Source organism: Lycorma delicatula, chromosome 12 (assembly GCF_047948215.1).
Source record: "Lycorma delicatula isolate Av1 chromosome 12, ASM4794821v1, whole genome shotgun sequence".
Classification (NCBI taxonomy): Eukaryota; Metazoa; Arthropoda; class Insecta; order Hemiptera; family Fulgoridae; genus Lycorma; species Lycorma delicatula.
Genome location: NC_134466.1, coordinates 49,786,004 through 49,802,600, shown reverse-complemented (window position 1 = coordinate 49,802,600; position 16,597 = coordinate 49,786,004).

Below are 16,597 nucleotides of genomic sequence, written 5' to 3'. Positions count from 1 at the left end.
CAATATCAGATAAAACGTTCAACTTTTCGCTTTCACCGTCTGATTATTTTTATTTATTTATTTTTTTATTTTTTATCTTTATATGCAAAGTAAAAATGAGGATATTAAAAAAAAAGTCGCTAATTCAAAGAATGGAACCCAATACATTCAGTTTTTTTAATCTGGTTAAACTGTATATTTGTGAGCTGATGTCTTAAGTTGAGATCGAACCCGAGACCTTCAGCGTTTCAATCGTTTCTTTCCAACATATTAATCAAACTTGTTTACAGCTGATACTTAAGTAAATAAAATTGAACTGTGAAGAACAAATCAATTCCGTATCTAATATTCACATGAATATAAGCAATCTGAGACAGAGCATTACGCAAGTAATTATTTGTAGTGACCAAGTGTCAATCCCGGGGCTTTAAGATCATGAATAGTGTTTTTTAAAGACGATACTCGGATAAGCATATTATACTGTGAACTGTCTCCAAGCTGAGAAAAATCCGGACAAAATCGTTTGAGTAACCTTTTTTTAATTGCCAATACTCAAACAAGCATTAAACATATAAGCTAGTGTCAAGCCGAGAATAGAACCCAAAACCTTCAGTACATCATTTGTTTTTTATATTACGGAGGTGACAAAATAGGTTATAAAAATGAAATTGAGACCCAACAAAATCTAATTTCATGTCACTTAATAGAATCTTTGGATTAAACTGTTTCATTCATTGATATCCAAGTATTATTTAAAAACAAAGAATTATATTTTAAAAGATCTAAATAAAATTAAATTAGGCTTTACGTGTATACTAAAGTTCATTTATAAGTAGATTCGTGTACGTGTATGCACGCGCGTACACACACATCCATTTGATTTGAATATTGAATGTTGCTGAACTGTAAAATATGGAAGTCGGTTAGATATGATAACTTTGAACTTTAGAAATAATATTAATCATTACCTCCTTACGTACCATTCATGATTTTTGTAATCTATGTCATAAAAGATGCCCTGTTTTTTTAATTCCTGATTAGATATTTAAAAAATAATAGTGACACTAAACAAAAATTATTGATGCGCTTGCAGGTCTGTATTGACATGTACGAAATGAGTTTAATTACATACATAACAGTTTGTTAGATATAATTAATTAAGTAAAAATGTCATTATAACGCTGGCTGTTTTAGTAATAGGTGCATTTATAAAAGATATTTTAATATTTTATGTAATTATAAGTTCTGATAAATAATAACAATATAGTAAAACTAATTTAATATTAGACAACCTATGCTGGATGGTGAGTTGTTAAAAAAAAAAAAAAAAAAAAAGTTAGATGGAATAATTTTTTCATTATTTTAATGTTTAGAAGTACTCGTTAAAAGATGTCTGTTGGCGGTCGCGCCGTGGTGGGGAGAAGACAGGCAGTGTAAGCAGAGATGGTGAGTAGTTAAAAAAAAAAAAAAAATTAGATGGAATAATTTTTTCATTACTTTAATGTTTTAAAGTACTAGTTAGAAGATGTCTGTTGTTGGCGCGCCGTTGATGGGGGGGGGGGGGGGGGAAGACAGGCAAACATAATGAGTGTAAACGAGAAATAACTAAGCAAGCCAGCAACTCTAGTACTGGACTACCGGGAAATTGTCGGTAGATGGATTGATTACGCATACGCATTCAGTTAGTGCCTCGACTTAATATTCACTCTTTTTTAACATAACCTAATCCAGTTGTTAACGTCATCCAGTTTATATCTTTTGTACGAGACGTCTGTTATTATTGACAAAGGTGAGTTTTATTTTTTTTATTAATATTATTACGGAATATTATAACATCTTTGAAACAATAATTCCCATTTGTTTTATTTGTTATATTCAAATTATTTATTACATTAAAAATGTTAGAACTCAGTTTACACTCATTTATTTTTACAAAATAAATTAATAATTATTTACTGTGTTTATCTGTTGACAATGTATCCAAATAGTTCTAAATAGATGAGAACCAGAATCGTAAAAATAAGCAAATAAAAATGAAATGAGTTATAATATGCTTGGTTATATAGGTTATTTGGCCATCAATTAACTAGGGAAGTAAAATTTATTGTATATAAATTTACTGATGTAAGCCAAGTGTATTTCATGTGTTAGAAAGAGGTTTTCAACATGAAATTTATCATATCTCATTTTAGATATATTAACTTTTAAGTCGGATCAGTAAATAAAATCGTCAGTAACTACATTGAAGGTTGATTCGTTATTGGGAGGGACCCTAATCGGAATCAAACACGGGGCCTTCTGTTTAACAGGCAAACATACTTATGCCATCGAATGGATAAAAAATTAACGATCATTAATTATAGCAATTTTATCACAAATTACATGAATAATTTTTAAAGAAAAGTGGTGTATTTAAATTACAAAATAATTTGTTGAGAAACAATGTTCACTTTTCGCAATCATAAATAAGCATAAAAATATTGTTACAGATAATTTTATTTTTTTTTATGTTTTCTATTCATTCGTTTAAAGGAAAGAATTTGTGTTATTTGTGCCGAAAAGAGTAGTGACATTCCTAAATAATAACTTTATTCACCTCTGTAAAATTAACAGAACTAGATTTTTTTGCTGCACAATACGAGTTTACAAGAGCCTCATTTTACTTCCCGATAACTTTTTAAAGAAATTACTAAACTATTTAATAGGCTCTTATTACCTATTCATTCAAAATAAAATTAAATGATCTTACTTTACAGAACCGATGTTAATCGGTTAATAATATTTATTATTAATTAATTTTATTAATTATAAAAAAAAAAACTTGAATATTCTGCATCTTCGATTAATATGTTCAAATGTTAATAGTTAAATGATTTTCATTAACGCTTTCTAAATTGTATATATTTTATAAACATAATAACTTCACATATTTTTAAAGGTAATTATGCCATTTTTTTATGCGTCGTTGAGTGATGTATTACTCAATTCCGCTGTATTCTACTTATTATATACCAACCACAATAAAAAAATCATTTAAATTATTTGTTCTGTTAAAAAAAACTTAATCTTATGAAATACAATAATTAAAAGAGAGTGAAGCATGTTGTGTGTTGTGTGTATATATATATATATATATATATATATATATATATATATATATATATATATATATATATATATATATATATTAAAGAAAGACCATTAAAACAAAGATTATAGGAAAGTAATTGGAAGCCATAACATTTTTACAGGGATTTTACCGTAAATGAATTAAACTTTCAAAACTAATAATCGTCTGCATCAATAATATTTTACGGGGCCTCGTACATATAATGTTTTTAGCATCTTATAAAATTATCTTTTAAAATTTTTATTTCTTTGAAATTAAGAAATAATAAAATGTATTATTTTTTTGTTATGTTTATCAGAGATACGATTAAGGCATAAATGAGCCGCAGGGTTGAACATTGTACAGCACCCGTACGAAGTTAGCTATGGTAACTAATCGGTACTACACTGCATCTTGAGCGAAAAATTATTTACTCTCCTTTATCTTGTACTTGCGCGCAAACACGGGAATGCATGCGCAGGGAATTTTGAATCTTTTTTATTGAAGATAAAGAAGGCCGTTTAAGTCTTTTGACACTTGTTATCTTATTCGATCTTCTGGAAGCAGGTCTTTTTAAATACGAGTAGTTTGAATATTAATTATTTCCTTTTTTAAATATTAATTGGGCCACCTAGACAGGGATTCTTGCAATTTCGACTGTCATTTAGTGTTTTTGTTTTATTTGATATATGTATTATATTTTAAAAAAATTACGGTTTGAAATTTTTGTTAATCGATGCGTTCCCATAAGCTGCGAGATAAATTTTTTGAAAAAGATAAAAACTAAATAAAAAAAAGCAACTTGCGATTGTATTTACTTCTAATAAGAAAGGAAAAGCCGACTGGATTACGAACATAGCGGTTTAACTCATTTCTTTTTTATATGTATTATGCAATTTCTATATTTATTTCATCTTTTAACGCCGAAATTTGTAATTATTGTTGTTTTTTTTTTCATATGACAATACGGTAGATAAATATTTTGCTACGTAAATAATTAGTGGAATTCGGATTCAGAATTTTCAGATATAAGTCGGGGACGTGATAGACCTAATCTGATAAACGTAAAATAAAATGTCCAATTTTAGTCTACCAGAACGGTAGTAGTAAAAAAATAATAACAAGAAACTTGTGTCTGTTGCCATTGAAACACATATTATGTCTTAACTGTGTTAGTTAATCATGTCAATTTCTAATACAATAAACGTTCTTTAAACTACCCTTCTCGTACGCATTTTGGGCCAATGAAATCAAAAGGTGGATTGTTAAGTTTTGAGTGTTATGTAATTAAAGAATAATGGAGGACGCTCGCACACGGAGACATATACATAGTTTTTATTTAACTGTTATATACGTTAACAGTGTGAGGGTGACGTTGCATCTGAAGACCATCTGCACTCCGTTCTTTTAGTTCACTAAATTAATCACATGTCTTTCTACTAAATCGGCAGTATTATATACTTAGCTTCAATTATTGCAGTATATATATATATATATATATATATATATTTTTTTTTTTAACCTCCGGATCCACCGTTAGGCATTCTTCATGTGTGAAGATGCCATGCCTGACCGGAATACGGAGGTCCCAGGTTCGAATCCCGGTCAGGCATGGCATCTTCACACGTGCTACAAATCATTCATCTCATCTTCTGAAGAATGCCTAACGGTGGATCGGGAGGTTACAAAATATATATTTATTGTAATAAAGATATATATAATAAAACAGGCAGAAAAATTATAAAGTAATTAATTTTATTATAGTAAACAATATGAAAATAACTGCTAGAGGACATTACTGTCGGATAAAACGTTCTGGGTTCGATTTCCGGTTTTTTATGGTATTTATGGTACGGTGTAAAATTCATTACATTAAAAAAATAAAAACATAATGGAAAAAGATGTGACCTTCGTCGTCAATACGAATAAATTAATAAAAAGTAATACTGGTTGTAAATATTGGTTTAATATTAACGTGTAATAATCTTAACAATTTTCGACAGAACTGCTTGCCGAAGCACTGTCAACAACTCTACCATTGCTGTGTAAGGTACCCCCTCCATCAAAACAATCAGTGCCCTTTCAAGGTTAAACAGCTTCACTACTACGTTCCGTTCACGCAGTAGCGTAAAGCACGTTTCAACAAATAATTAAATAATAGTTTATACTAAACTACCGGGTGATCATTTGAAAAGTTACCGCATTTATTATTCAACAGATATCAGTCCCATTTTACTTCTGTTTGCAGGCATGTATACCATTCTCAGGGGTCAACCTTTATAAAATTATTTTCAAAGGGGTGGAACGTATCCTCTCCGCTAAACCTTCCCCAACTCAAAAATCTTGTATGTCAATAACAACATTTAATTCTATTAATTGACAACCCGAAAAAATAATGAATTTTGGTGAAAAGAGAATTAAAATCCGCCCACCCCTTCGCTCTGTAGGTGCGAAAACCTTTAAAAAATACAGTATTTGCAAAAAGGTGTAGAGATTAAAAAAAATTTATTTCAACAATGTGTGATCCATTAGCAGAAATATGACTGCGGCAGACATTTGAAAGAAAGTGAAGGCTTTCTGTGAGAATACATACTTTCACCCAGGCATGGCCAACATATGGCCCGTGTAATGAATTTATGCAGCCTGTGAAAAATTCTTCAATATTAGCTTTTTTTTTTATAAGCAATTAAATAGTGAAAAATACAGAAATTTAAAAAAACTTGCCAAGAAATATTTAGTAATATTCAGCTCAAAATATATTTGTGAACAAACCTATTTTTTAATGAATCTAAATAAAAGTACAACAAATTCCATAATAAAATTTTGTTTACTTGAATCGTTTTTGTATTTAATATTTTTTAATTTTAATATTCCGTTTGGCCCATACTAAACAGTTTTTTTTTCTAATTCAGTCTGGAGGCAAAAACTGTTAGCTACACCTGCTTTAACCAAATACCTTGTCTTCAATCTGAAGACATAAGTAGATTCATCAAATGAAATTGCTGAACTATTAGCCAATCAATTTGAAGAATTCTGTAAAATGGTCAATTTTGACCTATGATGACCTATTCCAGACCAGCTGGAATACAGTATTGTGAGTAAGCAATTAAACATGAAGTTGCTTTGCCTAATACTTTAGCAAAAGATTTATAATTGAAAATTCAGTGTAAATCTATGATGAAAATTACAAAACTATATGACACTATATATTTGGCTCCTTACCTTTTCTTACTTAAACATCTACCTTATTTGCATATAATTCCAAGTTAATCATGTCAATATTACTGTTTTTGCTGTCAATGCAAAACAAATAGCCTTCAATAATGTTATTAAATGTTATCTTTCAGATAGGATTATTTTCAAGTAACTGGCCTTCTGTCAAATGCTAAAAAAAAAATGCAGTGCATTTTATTACAAGCTAATCATGGAAATGGTTCAAAATACTAATATTGCCTTTTGTTACAAAATCTAGGTATCTCATATTTTCAGATTTGAATATTTATAAAACCTGACTTGGAAAAACATTTCTGAACCTTAAGATTATACTGAATAAGTCTTATTTTTGTTGTTGAACTTACAATTCACAAGAGAATTGTTATGAGCTGTACTTCTGATGATTTATTATGCAAATTTATTTTGATTGATTGTAGGATGTTATATTTGTTAACTCAACCGCGAATGAATGGAAACATTTTTGTAACAGTTATTAATATCAATAATAGAACTTTTGGTATATGACATTTTAGATAATTAAAAATACTTTTTCTTAAATGTAATTTTAAAATGATAAAAAAATTATTTATTAATATCAAGAATGACAGATGTAATAATAATATTGGTGAACTTTCATGTGACTACAATAATAAAAATATAACTCTCATTAACAGAAGAGTATTAGTTGAAAAATAACATGTTATAATGAACTTCTTATTTAAGTTAGCTGAAAGCATACAGAAAATTCAAGGTAATCAACAAATTTTTGTGATGAAATTTTTTTACGTGACCTTTCAAACATGAAAAACTTTGAAAAATAAAATATAATAATATTATGAATAAAAACATTAGAGGTGTATCTTATGAAAATTATGTTTAATTTTGTGAATAGTACTTTGTAAAACTGAGGAAGATGTAACTGTAAAAATGTAAAATAATCTCAAATTTTAGAGAAGTGTTAAATTATATTTTAGTCATCATCACAGATGACTGTGTAATATCTATCATATAATTTGCTTCAATAATTTATGAATGCTTCATTTATTTTTGTAAAATTATAACACAAATAAAGCAATTATGATTAACTAAGACTGTGAATGGATATCCTTTCCAGATTTATTTCACCCGTCGTTCTATTTGTTTGAGAAAATTGTATTAATTTCAAGAGATTGTAGTAAAGCAATGTTAGGCCTTTCAACTACAAATCAAAAAGTATTTTAAGGACATACAACAATAACAAATTCATTGTGCTGAAACTGTCATAATAGAAAAAAATTTCTAAAAATTATACAACTGAGCAAGCAATTTCAGTTAATGTTACTGCTATTCATGTTTATTTGCTATTCTTGAAATTTGTTATTCTTGTATTTTTACTAATGACCTCATCTGTTTGTATATATGCATTCTACATATCTCCCAAGCATGTCTGATTTGAAGTGTTAGATATCAGCTTATGTAATTTAAGGTGTCCCAGGGATTCGGGTACTATTTTATCTGCAGAATAATTTGGGTAAGATGATGTCATAATTTTTAATTAAAACTAAGTTTGAACACAATGAAAGTACATCCACAGGTATTCTGCTTGTATTTCTCTTTTTCTTTAGTCATACAGTACTCAAAACCAAGTGAAAATTCAAAGGAAATAAAAATCCAAACTCAAAGAAAATGTTATAAACATATTGTAAACTTTACATTTATATTATTTCACTTCCCAGATTATTGTAAATATAAATTTATTTATCAGATTAGAAATAAGTTAAAGTCAATATAAATGTTAACTTCTGCATTACTACAAAAAAAAAAACTTCCTAATAAAAATAAGATTTAGTTATATAAACATCTGCAGCATATATTAACAGAAAGTGATTGTTGATTGATAATTTTCTTTAGATACTATTTTGGTTGTGATGGACCATAGTTTATTTACGTGGTACATAGACTCTAGCCAACTAGTTCAAACCGAGTTGTTAATTGAAACCCAACCTTCAAAATACAACATTTACAGTATTTGAAGATGAAATTCATGTTGAATTTGAACTTAACACACCAAAATCAATCCATTTCTTATCCTTTCCTTTTGTTTCTTGAAGCTGTTTAGTTTTTTAGGACCAAGGTAGAAGAATACTCATCCATAAAAATTTCATTCATGGTTTTGCTTTAAAGCAAGACCACAAAAAAATTACCTCAAAAAAACAAATTGACCTCATTTGCTGCAGGAAAGGTAATATTCTGATTGTACCTCTACAGCTAATATGAATAGCATTACCTGCTATAAAAACCAATTCCATTATCATTTTCTTGTAGATAGTAGGCGTTTGATGTGAAATGACCCTGTGAAACTAATAAATAAGTATTCTTTAAAACATTAGTTTCTTTTACACCATATGTTACAACTAGTAAAAATTGAGTTGTAACAGTGTACATTTGTAATAGTTGTAATAGTGACATTATATCGGGAGTTTTTTTGTTTATCAAGAAGAAAAAACCTCTTCCTCTTTATAATGTTATAGATAGAGCATCAGCATATTTAAACATTTTTTAACTGTATTATTACTAACACAATAATAAAGGTTTACTCCTTTATTTTCGTACTTCTTTGTTCTTTTATGTTGTTATGGAAGTTTTAATATAAGTATTTTAATTATATGCATCTATTTTATGAGTCATTTGAAAAAGTAGCAGCTACAAAAACATTCATATAATAGGATGAAAAGAAGTCAGTAAAAATTGAATAATATTAAATGTGTGTGATTTTTATTTATGACATTGTATTTTCTTACCTGGTGTATCTATGATTAAATCAAGTTGTCCACTGTAAACTACAAATTGCAGATTTGTTTCATTTAATAGTTTCTCCACTGTTAACACAAAGAAAAAAAGAAGATTCAGTTTATTTAAAGTAGTTAATTTTAGATGCATTAAGTATTTTGGATCTATTCTATTAATATTCTTTGTTTCTTATCTCTAGAAGTATATGTATGGCTGTAGTTTGCGTTGTTAGGATTTGTATTGAAATTTTAACATTGAATTCTCTGAATTCAATATCAATGTCACTAACAGGTAACAGTGCAGTTGTCAACTTAATTTATTCTCATTAGTTAAATTTAAATTAACTCTTTTTTCTTTCAGGCCATCTATGGACCACATATAACAATTCTTAATCAGATTTACTCTTTTTTCCGATCTGACATCCTCCCAATACTTCTTCATTGTAAGTCTTACTGATTCCTTTTACTCCCACTTCTTTTGTTACTATTCTTAAAAACCATCAAAATTTTTGTCTGTTTCTCTGTACCTTCTTCTATCCAGAATTGTTTACTTTTCAATGTTCATCTCTTCAATATTCTTATTAGTTTTCTCGATCCAGTGATTTTTCACTTTTTTTTGTTATAAAAATACTTTAAGATAATTTTAATTAGTCTTCCTCCTTCCACTTCCATTCGATATGTGTCTGAAATACTTGAGCTTTCTTTTTCTCATTGCATCTTCTATTTTGTTCATTCCGTCCATTTTTGCATACAGTTCTTTTGTGGGTCTCAATCTGTAAGGAAAAAAGTGAATTTCATTCACTTTGGGTCCCAGATTTATAAGTACTCTCTTCACCACATTCTTAATTCTTTGAATTTGTTCAATTATGTTCAGAGTACATGTAAAAAATTTCAAAGATAAAAATATTAATTGAATAAAAATATATCTACCTCATTTACAAAACTTCCACAATTGGTAAATTGAACATTTACATTTACTTTCTGATGCTTCTACAAAACCGGGATCATTTTAGAGAGTAACACCCTCGAAACTGAATACAAGGTAAAATAGCAACAAGAATAATAATTTTCAGTGAACCTTTCCCAAAGGTTTATCAAACTTATGAATGGTGAATACTATTTGGGTTTTATGCTAATGATATTTTTTTAAAGATTAAATTTTAACTATAGCAGCCAAAAAATTTAAAAACTGAGAAAAAATACATACCATAGTTTGTGACAGGTTTAAGCAAATCTTTCAGATTTTGATGTACATATGAACTTTGTGAACTCCATTCAACAGATGATGGTATTACTGATTTAAAAGTCTGTTTTACTTGATCCATTACACTCTTCAATCCTTGTGAAATTTTATAAAGAAATAATTTGTTTTCATTATTATTTTGATCCTTTATATCTGCAAATAAATTTTAAGCGAATCCATCAAATAGTATTCAATTTAATTTTTGTATTTCATTATTTTTTTAATTTTGTATGTTTGAGTCATTAGTTTTGCAGGGATCAAGAGATAGCTGTACTAAATTAATGTCATCATAGTCTGATGGATAAATTGAATAATATTGTAAGTAGCTTCAAATCTGATTTGTTATTTTCTGTTACGTAACAATAAATACATTAAGGTTTATTCATCTATTAACAGCTTAAAAATCATGAATAGAAAACATTTAAAAAATATAATAACTAAATAATCTGAAACTAAACTTTAACTGTTAAATATTCATATCAGTACATTTTGGGCAAATTAATATAAATATTAAAAAAACCTTAAATTAATAAATATAAAAAAATAACTATTAATAAATAGATAATAATTTGGACTGGCCTGACTAGATTAGGAATTTAAGTGGATCAGTAGACTGTCATTACATTCTATCCAACTGCTAGCCACAATTTTCTCAGAACCTGATTTATATCCATTGATTATACGTTATAAAAATCCAAAAGCTGTTAAATTTACATGCTGGTCCTATAAAATCATTTTGCCATCATCACAAAAAATCAAAATATTAGACAATGAAAAACAAAAAAGAACGATATACTTGGTACTTGGTAATTCATTTACTGATAATCTACAAATTGAATAAGGATAGCTATGGTGGCAACGTGACGTTCACTCAATGCCAATGTTATTCACTTGACAAGTCGTAAAGAGATTGCAGGAGAAAAATCCAAATACCACAGAATTGTACAATTATGTGACAAATGGCATGAACATTTAAAACAGACAACGATCAGTTATTCTCATGTAACAACCAATTTATGACCGCAACTTAAGGCTGTTATATGTCAAATAAGTTTTCATTTATGTAATTTAACGATTTTAAAAATAATATAAATAATTAAAATTAATTTCATTTAATCTATATAAAAAAATCCTGTTTTCTTTATGGTACCAACTTTCTGTCATGCCATCACAGAACTCTATAAACATAATAATAAAATACAAATTTGTTTGTGGATTAAAAGCTTAGGAAAAAGTAATTTGTAGTTATTTTTACCAATTTAATAGTTGTCATTAATGCTCATGTTGCAAATATATATGGAAATTAATCCAAAATTGGTTTCTTATTTTGCAGCATAATTCGTCACATTGAGCAATAATCTCTTTCTTTTTGTCACAACAAATACCTCTAGCAATAGTAGGTAATGTCCCCTTAAAAGCAATAATTGGAAAATCCCCTTTAAATATAATTCTTATAAAATATTGTATTTAAAATTTGTATCGCTAATTTTACTTTTTGAAGTGTTTCAATTTTGATCTTTTTCTAAACTTCAAGAGAAAAATATTAGTAAGCAGAAGTTTATTTTTAATGTCAGCGTTATTTTTTGTCTCTAGCTACCCATTTAAAAAAAATCATTATCTTTAATTATTGAACATTCCTGTTCTATGAACTTAATGATACAAAATCAGCTTATCTTACAAGATTCCTGATTGATAAGTTTTTTAAACTGCTCCATGTTGAACAGACTCAGCACTTATGAAAATAAGCCCAGGTTTGAAATATTTATTAGTAATAATTTCAGCACAAAAACACCCTACAATTGGGATATCATTGCTTTCTTCAGTCACACACCTATAGTAAGAGTCAGTTTGTGCTCTTTACCAATTAATTTTGTAGTTTTAAAAGACCTTCATTTTGGGTACATCAGTAGAATCAGCACATATTGCTTGTATGAATTTTTTTAATACTCTAAATTTTAAAAAATGACTCTGTTATTTACCATAACATGCAAGATTAGTTTGTACCTGTATATTTATACTTTTGTGCTTTTCTTTTATACCATACTACAAACAATAAAGATTATATATTTTTCAAGATTTTTTCTTTTGAACTTAACTTTTATCAAATTTGAACTTCAAATTCATAGTGAATTTATTTATTAGTCTTAAAAATTAAAATATCTAGAAATATAATGCAGTTTTAAAATTGTGAAATATTACTTTCTACTTGTGTAAATTTTACCTATTTTAACTATTTATTCAGTATAACCATTTTACTGGTTAAGTACAAATGAAAAGTATTATTGGCAGTAAGAATTAATAGCTTAAATTTTTTTGACTAATTTAAGCATTAGTCAGCTCCAGGGGGTGCCTTCATCTCAAACTACCTCGGCAGAACACAAGGTCCCGCCCAGGTTGCCGGGACTCGGTCTTGCATTACATGCCACGCCTCTAAGAAGACTCCAAAGGGGTCCCTTTACCGGGACTCCGGTCTTAATGCCCTGTGCCTCTAATGGGGAACCTTTAAGGGGATCCCCCACCGGAACTACGGTCTTTCATTCCCTCCCCCAGAGGCACTGCAAAGGAGTCCCGGTCCAATTATTTATGGTGGGACGCCGGAGCCTCCGGGACGAAGCTGTCCCCCACAGACACCCATTAGCACTGAACAGGCGCTGCATCTTCATATTGCAGGTGAAGCCTTGCATCCTCTACCCCGGGGTCATGTCCATGCAACCTATAGGAAGGATACCGAGCCTCTCGCCGGCAATCCTTCCGTAGATCCTTCCGAGCCTCTCCACAGGTGAAACAGTGGTCACTATGATCCGACCCGGTACACGAATTGGCCCTGGGGCCTGGCTTCCAGCAGCGAAAAAAAAGTTCGTCAAATGAACGTCTCATAACTCTACAAGCCACCCATCCAATAGGATACGTCCATCAGCCAATAGTTTATCTGCAAGAATGGGCGGCACAGCCACAGTGACCACCTGCGTTGCACCATAGGCCGGTCGCATGGACATAAGTTCGATTGACACTGACTCCCCCGTGATTTTCTGAAACTCACCACTCATCCTGAGTGGTGAGTTTCAGGATGTGAAACTCACCACATACATGTGGTGAGTTAACCACATACATAAACATGTGAGTTAAGGATGTGGACCCTCCTACTACCCCTCCCTGTCAGAGCAGTAGTGGTGCCCTCAACCTTCGTAGAAATATCCTTGCTTATCCGTTCAGCAGCACCACCATCGGCCCGCACCCGGATATGGAGGTCCTCACCCTGACAGTTACGCGCAGAGAGGACCCTGACTTCACCTGGCGACACAGCTCCTTTCACCAAGCGAAGGAGGTCATCGTAAGTTTTCCCTTCGCTTTGACAATTCGTCGTCGGCGGTCCTACCGGCCCTTTCCTGCCGACATTCTTCTGCATCGATACTAACAGTTACACAAAGTGTTCCTTCCCGATCCGTAGACTACAATATTCAACTGTGCGGCGTAACAGTTGCCCAACTCGCCAAGATTGTCCTGAAAAACACACCGCCGGACTGTGACCATACTTCATCACCTCAGGAATCGACCGGCAGACGATGGAGGCCACCTCGCGGTCCCCAGCCGCTGAGTTAATTATTAGGGCGTAATCATTACGACCAAGGTCAATTTTGGAACCCACGCCGTCCCCGAACAGATCTCGAGCAGATGACTGTACAACAAGGACTTGGCCCACCGTTAATTTACCTGAACGAGCTGGGTTCCCAATCCATGGTGCTTTACGAAATACCGCAGAGTGATTTGGGTGGTCGACTCCATCCGCCAAATCAATATCCATGCAAATCCAGTACCTTCTTCTACCCCAGCGGTGTCCTCCACCAGGACTGAAGATTGGAAAACATCCTCAGGCCAGCTCCTCCGGAGGACCAGTCTCCCAAGGTCCTCGTCTGCAACACCATCATCAATCATTCGACAGAGCTCCGCACCTAACCACGACGCAGTCCGCTCAAGACCAGCGGCTGGAGTCTGCGAAGCCATGTCCTTGACAATGAAATACGTCTGGGTGGCCTCTTCCAATGTACCCGGCCGAGTTGATTGTCCCTCCTGAAGCTCTACGATTATTTCATCAAGAACATCTTGAAACATCTTCATCATACGAACAGAGGCATCCATACGTTCGGAACACTCCTTGATTTCTACTTTTGTGTTTGTATGCTGCCGCACAATCGAGCTTAAATCCCTAACGTGGTTAAACAAAAAAGTTATGTTATTAATAAAACATCTCTTCCGAAGTGTAAAGCTCTTTGCAACACCTGCACTCCTTTTCTCCTCCGTCTCATCCTCCTCTATGCGGGAGACGTCCTGGAATGACCTACACTTTTCCAATCCAGAGGCCTCTCCTCAGGAATACATGGAACCCCTACCACCATCCTTGGACTTCTTTGTTTTCTCTGCAACCGGTGGAAAAAGGCGCAATCTCCGTTTCCCAGATGTTTTCGGAATCCCCTGCCCCACTTCCATATTATCGTCAGAACGTACTGGAAGAGGCGGGAAGTCCTCTCCAAGGCCGCTACCACTTGCGAAACCCGCAGCGACTAAAACCGGTGAAGCGACAGCCTCTTACCGCCGCCGAACCGACGTGCCTTTCTATCAGTCGCTTTTCACACCGATATTTCGCAATATCCATTTCCGCCGCACTATCGATCCCGCTGCTGTCCAAAGGGACCTCATTCACCAAAACCCGAGATGCACCAAAATCCCCTCCAATCGTTGCGAAAACACCCTCGGACCGATATGACTCGGTCATAGTCCAACAACAAAAAATAGACTAAAGAAAAGAAACTTAAAATGAAACAAAACAACATTAAACCAAGAATGTAAACAAACTGAAGAAAGTAATACTAACAGCTGTGTAACCAAGCAAACAATCTTTGGTTACCGTAGGTAAATACCAGAAAATAAAACTTAAAACAAACAGTAACATAAAACAACAAAAGTAACTCAAAAACGGAAAAAAATAGCTAAATTATAATACAAAACTGAAAGAAAAACTGCAAAAATACGGAGAGGGGAAAAACAAATCCGAACGACAAGTTAAAAGTTTAAATCTTTGGATACAATTAACTTCACAATGTTGAAGTTATTTAAATGACAAAAATAAAATAATTTGGATGTTTTTGAGTGCATATTAAATGCACTCACATGTTAAACAAGAATGAAGAAAATGTAATAGCTTTAAAAAGAAAGTATTTAATTAAAAGTGACAATGGAGCCACATTAAATCCCATTTTCTGAGGCCAAAAATCCTTGTTCTACAAAAATGGTTATGTTATATGAAAAAAGTTTTGTTATGTTTGCTAAATATCATGATTTAATTATAACAATTAATAAATACATTCTGCACCAAACAATGATGGAACACAATTATATATGGAAAATTTCTGCTGACTTTTTAGAAGAACTCCCAACATAAAACATCATAATCAGGTGAAAAAATGTAATTTAATGTTTTTTTATTAATCAGCATATGTAGCATGTTAAATAAACATAACACTGTTAATATTAGGGATGACACGATGGTCTAGAACTGCTGATTAACTTAGACTTTACAATTTTGTTAGTAAACCCAATAACTATATTCAATACTTCTGTTTTATTTTAACTTATTGAAGCTTCTAATTCAGTTTACCAAAGACTTATTGGACTTAGAAGGTTTTTTTACGTGCTATGAATTTCTTTTGAAATTAATTAGTAATAATAGAGATTAATAAAACTTCAGAGATGTCTAGATTAAATTTAAATGCTTATGCTAAGATTTAAATACGTACTTCAACATGTGTTTTAATGTATTTCAACAAGTCTCACACCACTAGATAAAATTTTTAATTTTATATTACATACAGTATATAATAAACTACTGTAATATTTTCTTTGTATGTATATGCAAACATCATATATGACCTTGCAGTTTTACTTAAAGGGTAATGATTGTTAGTGTTAATTCAACAAGAAAAAGCGACATGATCAACTTGACTTGCAGTTAAACATCAAGTGAAATGCTCTCTGAGCTCTTCAACACTATCAAAACATATAATCTCAAAAGATACTGGTTTATCCCTCTTACCAAGCATGATTCTTTCAATAGATATCTGAAGATGGGATATCACAATAATCCTAACATTTTGCAGGATTAGTACAATAGCATATCCAAGCCATCAGATGTCTATTCCTACTCGTACAAATCATCAAATGGATTTTTTTATAAATGTAGTTAAATTGTACATATTTTATAAAAATAGCCCAAAATATTGTCATTTCAGA